This window comes from Cicer arietinum, chromosome 4 (genome assembly GCF_000331145.2).
Source record: "Cicer arietinum cultivar CDC Frontier isolate Library 1 chromosome 4, Cicar.CDCFrontier_v2.0, whole genome shotgun sequence".
NCBI classification, from domain to species: Eukaryota; Viridiplantae; Streptophyta; class Magnoliopsida; order Fabales; family Fabaceae; genus Cicer; species Cicer arietinum.
Genome location: NC_021163.2, coordinates 13,022,994 through 13,034,905, shown reverse-complemented (window position 1 = coordinate 13,034,905; position 11,912 = coordinate 13,022,994).

Sequence of the window (11,912 nt, the reverse complement as noted above, 5' to 3'; positions counted from 1 at the left end):
ACAAATCAAATATTTAAGTTTTAAAAAAAAAATTAACTATTATCTGTGACATCGAGCCGAAGTAATATGTATCCATAATTATCGAGTAATATAATATAACACTAGATGTAACATGAACTTGTGAGTTTAACCATGAAATTAATCTAATTATTTCTCTTAAGTTGTATCTAGAGTTAAAAGTGTTAATTTTGAATGAAAAATCATTTTTTAAAATTAATATGCCGTAAAAATACAAGCATGTTATAGGTTAAGTTTGGATATATATAATTTAATTATTTATCAATGTATTTTAGTAACAAATCAAAATTGTGAAAATTGATTACAAATATGCAAATCACTATTGATATTTGAAAACATGAAAAAATTAACAATATTGTGTTAATAACAATAAAATATCTTTTTTAATCATAAATAAGGTGTCTACGATTGTATAAATTGCACAAATCATATTTACATTACTATATAGTAGTATTTAATAATATTATAGAAACTTTAGGTTTAAACTCATTGTACTAAAATATACACAATGAAACGGAAATAAAATTTAAATCCATAAAAATAAATCAGTAAAATCATTTTAGTGTCATGAATTTGCTTAAATTTCTTTCTTTCTCTCTTAATTCACCAACCAAAATTACGTTTAACATAGTAAAAATTAAAATATAGAATTTTTGTCCGTATTGGAGCAATACCCTCTAGCATTTATGGTCTAATAAATATATCTTTATGATTATGACTAACATCTACTTCTAGTGACAATCATTTGGATATTGAATACACTATTTTTTTCGGTTACTTAAACCACCTCCACGTTCACACAACAGTAAATCAATACAATATAGTCATATAAAAAATATATAGACTTATTATCATACATGAAATGCACGAGCACAATCAAACCATAATACTAACTCATTCAAAAATGAAATAATGTTACCAATGAAATAATGGAAGAGAACACCAATTTTATTTTTTTAATTTAAGCGAAACAATAAATGATTATGTAATATCAAATAGAAAAACACATCGATATGAGAAAAAGAATAAAATAACAATTTAGATTATATGTAGAGAAATTAGAAATTGTGTAGAGAATTAGACTTTGAAGAGTATGAATGTGATTGAACAGACTTAGAAATAAGTAAGAAAATAATGGATAATTGAAAATCGCAAATCTAAACTGGCAAATTTGATTCCTTGCGATAAATTACAAAGAATCTTAATGGCAATCTCTTCTAAACTGTAAATGTGATTGTATATAAGATTGATGCAATAACTTGTGTGGTAAACTGACAATGCAAATTGTGGCCATTGCTAACAAAATTATGTTTACAATAAATAACAATCTAGTACTATTGTTGAGTGTTGTTGTGTGATAGGTAATCGATTTCTAGTATTAGGAAACTCCAAATTTCACCTACCAAATAGGATGAATGATTGAGAAATTAAAATGAATTATAGATTGACATTAACAAATTGGTTGAGAAAAGGCGAGTGAGTATTTGGATGGGTGACTTAAAAGCTAATTAGTAGGTAGATTTAAGTTTAGAAGACAGAGAAGTTTAGTAACATAAAAGATGAATAAGATAGTCACAAGAAATAATTACATGCATTGATGAGTTAAGTAACCGAAAAAGGAATCACATTTGGAGATATGTGTTGAGAGATAAGATATTACAATGAAGGAATAGAAAATAGAAAAGATGAATGATCCTAGAGAGCGACACATCATATTTTTTATGATGGGGAATAAATTTGAATAGATGGTACATAAATAGATGATGTTTCAATTGAAAAGGTTGGAGGTTGTTTCATTAATAGATAGATTTGTGTTATTTTTTTGTACAAATAAGATATGTACTATTAACGGGTCGTGACATATATCAAAGGAACTTTGAGGAATGGCTTGCTGTTTCCGACTGGCTCAAAGCAGACTAACTTGTTCTGGGATATTCAAATGTAGACTAGTGCGAGGATAGAGCAGATAGAAGGAGCATCATTGTTGGTGCACAAAGAAACAATCTGTAGTAGCCTTATCATCATGTGGAGCTGAATACATAGTAGAATCATATACATCATGACAAGAATTATGGTTAGATTTAGTTCTAAAGGAGATTAAGATTGATGTAAAGAAGCCTATGCAACTGAAAATCAGCTATTTAGCTAAGAATTTGGTTTCTAATGCTAGAAGTAAACATATTATACCATATTTCATTTCCTTCGTGATAAAGTTAAAAAAGGAAAATTAGAGGTGATTCATTGTCCAACTTAAGTATAAGTCGTGGATGTGCTTACAAAGGCAGTCAAGATTAAGAGATTTGAGAAACTGAGAGCTGAATTGGGAGTAACAATTTTGAAGAAAAACTAGTTTGGATATTGTGATTAATCCAGTATTTTTAATTAGTTAGTTGGTTTACTAACTGTTTTTCTATTATAGTTAGTGAATGTGAACTAATTATGTTTAGTAAATAAAGCACTATATAAGTGCAGCAATGTGTTGTATTCATTCACTCAAGATAATTAAATAGAAGTCCTCATTGAATTTAATTATATATCTCGATGTAGTTGTGTATTGGGTCTACTCTTGTGATCATTTCCAACACTAGTGAGTCCGAAATGAATGAATCTCAAGTACAATTTTGAAACAATAACGATGAATATTTGATATGTACAACAAGTTTTGAAGTATGAAATATCACATGGATGTTGTATATACCAAACTAACACTCTTGTTTAAGAGAGTAAGAGCTACACAAGATGCTTTGGCTTGTACAATTATTGTGATGGAAGTGAAGTTAGACTATCATAAACACCTAGTATTCTTAGGGAAGGATCTGTGGCAGGTGTCTTAGGTTCAGAGGAATCAAAATTGCCCACTCTCAGTTTTTGAAGTACTAAAAGTGATTCACTTGTGGCATACATGACTTCAAAGAACCGGATGCAAGATTCTACAGAAATCGGTCAAAGAATTTCGTTTGAAATGCAAATAGCAAACGCATACCTCAAAGTAGTGTGTTAAAGTGTTAGTTAGTCATAATGAAAACATAAAGTCCTATCATCAATATCAAGAAACAATAAAATAATTGTAGAAGCATATCCCCAAAACTGAACGTTGTCAATGAACCATAGTTTAGAGAATTGTTTCTGCAAGAATAAGGAAAATACTTAAGAGGCGCAAGCATTTCAATATCTCTCTTAATTGATTGAAATTTTTTCACTCAATTATTTAGTTTAACATTTACACAAATTTTTATCTAAAGTTGGGTGTGAGGATATATGGTAATGTTTGAACCAACTTATGCTTACAAAATAGACTAAAATTTCCAAATTATTGGAGTAATGATATATATTAAAATGCAATCTTTATATTTAATTTTAAGATATAGAAAACATTTTGGAAGTATAAAAAAAAAATCCTGAAAGTTTTTTTTTTTTTAATTTCAATAAAAGGTCGCATCTCCAAGACGCGACCATGTACTAGGCATACAAATTTTTTGTTTTCTTCTTATTTTTACAATTATAAAATTATTTATTTAATAAAAAATAATAATTATAATATTTTTAAAAACAAAATATTTTTAATAAATTAAATAATAAAATAAAATCATATTATTAATAACAATAATAATAATAAAATAAATTATATTAATAAAATAAAATAAAATAAATTGAACAAACAAAACACATTAAATTAAAGAAAAAGTATTACAAATTGAAAAAAGATACATCAAATTAAAGTTTTATTACTATTATTTTTATTAATTTGTATTTACTAGATCAAAAAAAAAAAAAATAGAAGAAAGTTGTTATATCATAATACATCATTTATTTTGGCACATCTATTTAATTGTTTTTTTTTTCCTACATTTTAATGGTTTTATTTTATTTTATTAATAGTATTTTTATTTTTAAATATTTTAATTATTTTTAATTTATTAAATAATCAATAACTCAATTGTTAACAAAATAATATTAAGTCTTAATTTAACTATAAAATAGGATTGAGTTGTCAAAATAGTATAACATATGTTATTTATTTTCGCACATCTACCCATTAACTTTGATATTTCATTTTATTTTATTATTAAAATTTTATAAATTTTATATTATTTTTTAATTACATTAATAACATTTTATTATTATTATTATTATTATTATTATTATTATTATTATTATTTCATTTTTTTTGTTTATTAGATTGGAATAAAATAGGAGGGTGTTGTTAAAAAAATACGTGGTTATTTTATCGGAAAAATATTAGGAAGACATTATTTATTTTGGAACATTTAGTCAAAAAATTTTCTTCAGTTTAATGTATTTTTTTATTAATAGTATTTTGATTTTTTAAATAAATTAAAAATATTTAAAAAATTAAAATACTATTAATAAAATAAAATACATTTAATTGGAAGAAAAAAATACGGTTAAATAAATGTGCCAAAGTAAACGACTTGTTATATTATAACAATTTCCTTCTATTTTTCTTCTTCTCGGATCTAATAAATAAAAATAATAATAATAAAATTTGAATTTGATGTATTTTTTTCTCCAATTTATGGTATTATTTTTCTTTAATTTAATGTATTTTGTTTATTTAATTTAATTAATTTTATTTTATTTTAATTAATATAATTTACTTTATTATTATTATTACTATTATTATTAATATAATTTTATTTTATTATTTTTATTTATTAATAATATTTTGTTTTTAAAAATATTATAATTATTTTTGTTTTATCAAATAAATAATTTTATAATTGTAAAAATGAAAAGAAAAAATTTTATACACTTAATACATAATTGTCGTATTCTATGATTGTCGTATCCTGAGTATGCAACTTTGTATTAAAACTTAAAAAAAAAAAAATTCTTAACATGTCGTACGCAGGAAATACGATCTTTTCATAATGCAAAAAAGTAAAATAGTTTGATATTGTTTCAGGAGAGTGTGGCAATTTAATATTTTTTTTAAAAAAAAATATGTATAAAAAATTTCGGGATATCTTTCCCATAATTTAATTTAAACTTTGAAAACTGCTAAATTAGTATGAAACTGAAATTAATAGTGTTTTACTGTTTATTGGTATTTCTTTTATTGGATAATGTTTAATTATCTTACCATTGCCTATTTATAGGTCTATTGACTTCAAAAGTCTATTTGAGTCAAAAATAACTTCAGAAGTCTACGTGTTATTATCAAATAAAAATCTGTTGTAAATTAAGAATCTTGTGAGGGTTTATATAAGTACTATAATCTGTGAGCATACTTTAAGATTAATTTTGAGAAAGGCAATGCTGTTCCTGTTTATATGAGATTAGTTTATCTTGTAAGTTGCAATAAACTAATAATAGATTCCCCACTCCACTACATCTTGTGTTTTACTGACATTGTTTTGAAATAATTAAATAAACTGGTGGTGCTAATAAATTATTCTGCCTGCCAATTTTAACATGACACGGTTGCCAATGTTGTTTTGTGAGGTCCATGCCCCATTTAATAGTCAGATAAGCATTATTAAGGTCCTTTAATAGTACTATTAGTCCTATAATTCACTCAGCAACTATTTCGTACTTTTCTTTATTTCTGCTTTCTACTTTGATGGCGGTGATTCATTCCCAAATCATAATCCTTTCACTCTATTAGTGCTAATATAAGCTTTTGAGTTTTCTCATGTATATTAAGAAAAATAAATAAAATTTAATATGTAATTTTGTTTATATATTGATGTTCATAAAATAGTATTTATATACGAGTTTCTTCAGCTTTGATTTTTTATTAATTAAAATAAATTAATAGTATTAAAGAGAATATTAATAAATGACATTTAAAAAAAAATGAAATACAGTTAATAATTTAAAATAAAATTTATAGTTAACGACAAATTAAGAATAGAGAGTATTTATTTGATAGCTCCCAAATCATAATCCTAATATATGGGATAAACTCCATGCTTCAATAGAGATTCTCAATCATGCAACCACTAGCAATAACAAAAGAAATATATCTGAATCCACAAATACGATCAAAGTCGAAAAGAATATACACCTCTAATTACTTTTCTTCTAATTAAGTTTTTTTAACCATTTGGTTTGAAAACAAAGATTATGTAAATTTAGAGTTCATTAAAAATAAGTAAAATTTAATTAAATATTATTTTTATTATAATTAAACTCATATTTTATTAAATAATTTATTATTAATTGGAATTCATTAATTATTTGAATTTAATCACTTTTAATTAAATTGAAGCATATTTAAAGTAAAAATATTTATATTTATATAAGAAAAAGCGAAAAGATATGTGCTTTGTTTTTTATTATGTACTGTGAAGGACTTAAGGGCACTCATTAGATGCTCCATATGTCCTCTTTATAAGCACATTAAATGTATTAGTTTGTTTGATTTTGTGGAATTGAACTCCTATATCATTTTTGGACGAAAACATAGACAATCTTATACCCCATTGGTCTATAATTTTAAGTGATTATTAGAAGAAAAAAAATGGTTCTTAAATATAAGTCAAAATTATTAGATGAATTTATTATTATTTTAAGCTTCATAAATCACTATTATTATTTACGATGAGGTGTCACGTTTTTTAACACATCAAATGCATATGTGATATCATATTTGACATCTCTTCACTCCGGTTTCATAAAGTAAGGTGATAATTTTAATTTTTAGATATATTAACAGTGTCTCATTTGAAATTAAGTAGTTACAAATCAAGACATAAGATTTATAAAAGTCACTACCGCTAAATCACTTCACAATTTAAAATAGTTAGCGAGATATTCGTTATATTTATCATATATTATAAATAATACTATTGTAGATTGATCTATTTTTATCAAATAATAAAATTTTGGGGTGATTGTGGTCTCTCTGCACTGATACTCATAAGAAAATCCGTCCGTACACATTTGGTTCTTGAATTGTTAGAAGTCTGAGATTAAAATTTCATGCACTGCCGGTTTTGATCGTTGCTCAAAACTGAAAGAATTTATTTATATTTTTACCTACTAATTATTTTAGGGAAAATTATAGTAGGAGAAATTTGAATCATATTCTTAACTTTAAAGCACGCTGTGTTAAGATGTATAGCTAATTATCTCCACTTATGACTTCAGTGTTATTAACTAGATCTATGTTCCTATATTCTAAGTCATAGTCTTAGTGCAAAAATTACAGAAATAAGGTTACGGTTCCTTGACTTCCTTCAATTTAAAGGACAACGAAAAGATGTGTATGTTTTAGTTTCGTATCATTTAGGTCCCTCACATCGTGGACACGAAAATGGAGTGAGGAAATGGCTGGAGTTGTACCACATATGTGTAAAAAATATCAAGTTTAGAACTATGGTACAAAAATTAAGCGGTTTTTAGTTTTAACTTAACAATAAATGGTGTTAAGTTGGAAAGAGAGGTGACTATATCTATTTTAAAACACCTTAAGGGAGGTTAGTTTGTATTAAAAATCTAGTGGAGTAAGTGTGTCATTTAAAGATATCTTAGAGAAAGATATCATATTAAAATGATCACTTAAACCAAATTACTCAGTGAAAATCACAATTTTTTTTTATTTTTTTATAAAAGATAATACCGTATAATACATTTCTTATGAAAAGGTCAATGCATGCGTTAAATACTTAAAAATGTATGTTATAAAAAAGATGTAAAATTTGGTAACAAAAAATATAAAATTACTACAACTTGAATATAAAAAAATATTAGTACCAAGGAAGGATATATGATGGTTGAATTCAAAATTTAAAAGATAAATAAAAGAATACGAATATTTTAACATAAAATAGATTTACAATTAAAGTGGGGTGTTTCTTATATCACCATAATATTCCTAAATACACAAAACTATATATTTAAATTAACAAATCCAGACGTGTAAAATACATCTTTAAAATAATCAATTCGAATAAAATTTTAGGGTTTTTGAAAAAATTTGAGGATGAGAATATAAATTTTCTTAGAATAGAGATATGCAGGTTTGACCGAGGACACAAATAAACTTACGGAGTTTTAAAAATCTATTTTAATAAAATTCTTAATTTTTTATGTAAAATTATTTTTTAGACACCTTAAAATAAAATAAAAATTATTTATTAATTTAATAATAATCTATTTATATAATATTAATTTTTTAGTTGTTAATTAAATCAATTAATTTAATATTTATTGAAATAATAATTGTTTCAGATAATATTTTATTAATTTTAGATTTAAAATATTAAAAAAATGTTTTTTTTATTAAATACAAAACCTTTTTAGAGATTTTTTTATCAATTAAGAAGTTAACTTTTTAGGAAAGTCTAAACCGATTGTTTTAATAGTCTTATTACTGAACTGACCATGAAAATATGTAACGCGGAAATATATTTTACGATGTTTGAGTTTGACATATTTTATTTGTCACAATTAAATAGTATAAACTTTTATAAATAAATTAATAAAATAATATATCAATTAAATTAAATTTTATTTTGATACATAACACAACTGTATAAATAATCTAACATTTTGTGATATCTTATTTGAAGTGTATTTAATTCTAATACCTTAAAATAAGTCAAAACTAAAATAAGTCAACATGTTTAAATTACATAAAAATATTATAAATTTATGATTTAATAGAAGATATAAAATTTAATATTTGTACAATTTTTATTTATTATATAATTGATAATTTTCAAAATCGAACATAAAAATATAATATTTAACATAATAATTCTGACATCTATCCGTTGAGCTATTACGGATAATCTATTTATAAATCTTTGTACTTAAAAAACCGTGATCAGAAATTTAATCTAATTTTGTTTTGTCCTAAGCTAGTTCATAGCCCCATCAAGTTTGGGCTGACCACTATTGACAGTTGAGACCGAGTGAAGAAGGAATTGGCGGTGTTTGTTTCACATACGAACACTTAAAAATGTTTCAATTTCTTTATAAAAAAATGTTTCAATTCCAAGAATGAACGAAGACGAGAGAAAGGGAAAGTTCACTTTCTTGATACTATGTATATATACATATATTTATTTATTTGACCAAATTTATATTATTTTTTTTATCAGGTGTGCTAATTGGAATGAGGCGTTCGGCTTATGTAACGGATGAAGTCACATTTTCTTGGGCTATTGTCTCTATCCAACGTTGATGTTCCATGCTGCTTTTTCAATCTTGAATTTCAAAATCAGGAACATTCGTAGTAACTACAATAGGTGCCCACGTGTGAAAATTTGAGGCACTGTTCTCTTACAATAATATTAAAATAATATAAACAATTTTTATTATATTTTTCACGTACAACTATACGTAAAACCATTTGCATTAAGATAGCATTATTTTGCAAAGTTTATAGGTAGCTATGACATTGAAGCTGCTTCCACTTGTTTGGCTTGTTTGTTACTTTAGGGTTAGGTACTTTCACTTGTGTTTATTATAATGGATTGATGGATGAATGCAAAATAACATTGACATTATCTTTTTTTTTAATTAATTTTTTTTATTATGAATATCGGTGTTTTAAAAATTCTTTGTTTTGATAGAATATATGCCTTTGTGTTCAAGTGGTTGAACTGAGACATTTAAAAAATTTATAAAAGAAAAATATGAAATTTCAATTTCAATTATTAAGATATTCTATTATAATATACTAATAACTAACCTTTTAAGATAAAAAAATAAGTTTTTGTGTGTGATATTTGATGTGTTTGGAAAGACAAATGTAATATGCATAATTAGAATTTTTTTGTTGTTTGAAATTTGATGTCCTTTGTTGGCTGGCGGTTGAAAGATTAGAAGTGATATCTAATCAGTACTTTTTGCTTGGTCCTGATCTTTATAATTGGATTCTTGTTTTGGTTGGTGGTAGAATAGTTGACTTGCACTCATTTGCCCTTAACTGTTTGCTCGTAGCCATCCCATTTCTCCACAGAGGGAATATAAGAGGATGGTTCCCCCAAATATCTTAGTGATAGGTGTTTCAAATACAAATATTACTTACTAATTTAGGGGTTGTTGTAATAAAAAAGAGTCTCATCATTACTAGACTTTGATTAGCCTTTAATTACAAAATTTATATTGGTTTAAGATTTACTCTTTATTTAGTAAAAAAAAATTTACTCTTCAAACATGCTTTTTCAAAAATCATTTACGATTAAAATAGCATGTGTCTAAATACCTTTCTATTGATCCTAGCTATAGCTATCTAATAAGATGTGGCACAAGATTGCTATGAGACATAAGAGAGGAGAGCTTATTGCTTACTCTTTTCCTTATACCCTAAAGTATATAACCAACCTTGTTAATTTAAGTCTAAATCACTTGGGAGTTATTTAATTACCTCTCAAAAACTCTATTTTAGTTTTTTAAAATTTAAAAATTAAAAAACTTTTTTAAAATTAAAAAATTAAAAAACTTTTTTAAATTATTTGTTTTTTAAAATTATTTTTAGTATTATATTTTTTAAATTAAAAAAATAAAACAGATAAATGATATTTTATTTTTTATTTTTTTTAATTATCTAGTCAAAAACTGTTTTAAAAATTGGAATTGTCAAACATATATTTTTTTTAATTTTTCTTTTAAAAACAGTTTTTTAAAATTTATTTATAAAATAGTTTTCAAAAACTAACAACTAAAATACAATCAAACAACCCCTTAGTGTTTAATTAAATTATATTTAACAATACATCAATTATTAATTTAATTAAATCATATTTAATGTAATCTATCTCCAACCTTTATTTATTTAATTATATTCAATACAATAAATATAATTATCATTGAATTAAATCATATTTGAATCAATTAAATTTAATTTAATAGACTTTGTAATATTGTCTTTATTTTAAATGACAATAATATTAAATATTATATTATTTTTAAAATAATATTATATATTATCGGTAAAATTAGATCGATAGTCTTTTATCTTATTTAATCGTAATACATTCTTCTTATATTTTTTCGTTTAAATATTTTTAAAACATGCACAAATTAATTATTTTTTATTTTATTAAAAAATATTAAGGTGGCTGGCAAGCCACTTGAGATTATTATTAAATATTAATCACTATTTTTTAAATACTTTTTATTAACATTGGAAAGGATCTGTAAAATCATCGTCATTTTTATTATCTTCATCTTTAAACACAGAAAAAAAATATATATTTTAACTGTTATTATAAGTAATTTTTTCGACTATTTTGCACTGACTTAAGGGGTTTCTTTTTGAAATATCTCAAATTTTTACTCATCAAACGTTGTAATTGATATGTGCTAATGTCGGTAACTCTTTCAAAGGTAAAATGTCATCTTCCATTCTAGAGTTTAAATTCTTAAGCTCTTCTCAATTACTTTACCGGTCACCCAAGAAATGTCATCACTTAATATAGATGGTTTGATTTTTGATTTTTTAAATTTTAATTTTTGTGCTAGTATTTTTAGCAAAGACTAATCTTTCTTATCATGTATTCCTTATAAATTGAGATTATAGTAGGAATTTGTAAAATTAAAATTGTTCTTATGATTTTTAAATATTTTGATATAGTTACTTGACGTTTTCAAAATCGGTGAAAAACAATTTTCTTTCTTATTTATCACATAAACTTTCGAGCTTCTCGTATTAGTAGAATAAAGCACGTTTTTTTTTTTATTTGTTGTAATAATTTATGAGTTTTAGTTTGTCTTTTATTTTGTATTTCTTTTTCTGCCTTTTTAATATATTTTTGGCGTGACGCAAATAATTGTTAATTTGTTTGGTATAGTTGGGATGACTTAATTGATATATTGATGACTTTGAAAGTCAAATTTTGTTTTGAAAAATTAAATAAAAGATAATAATATTATGTGATAATATGTAACACTTTTAGATCATAGTAACACACTAT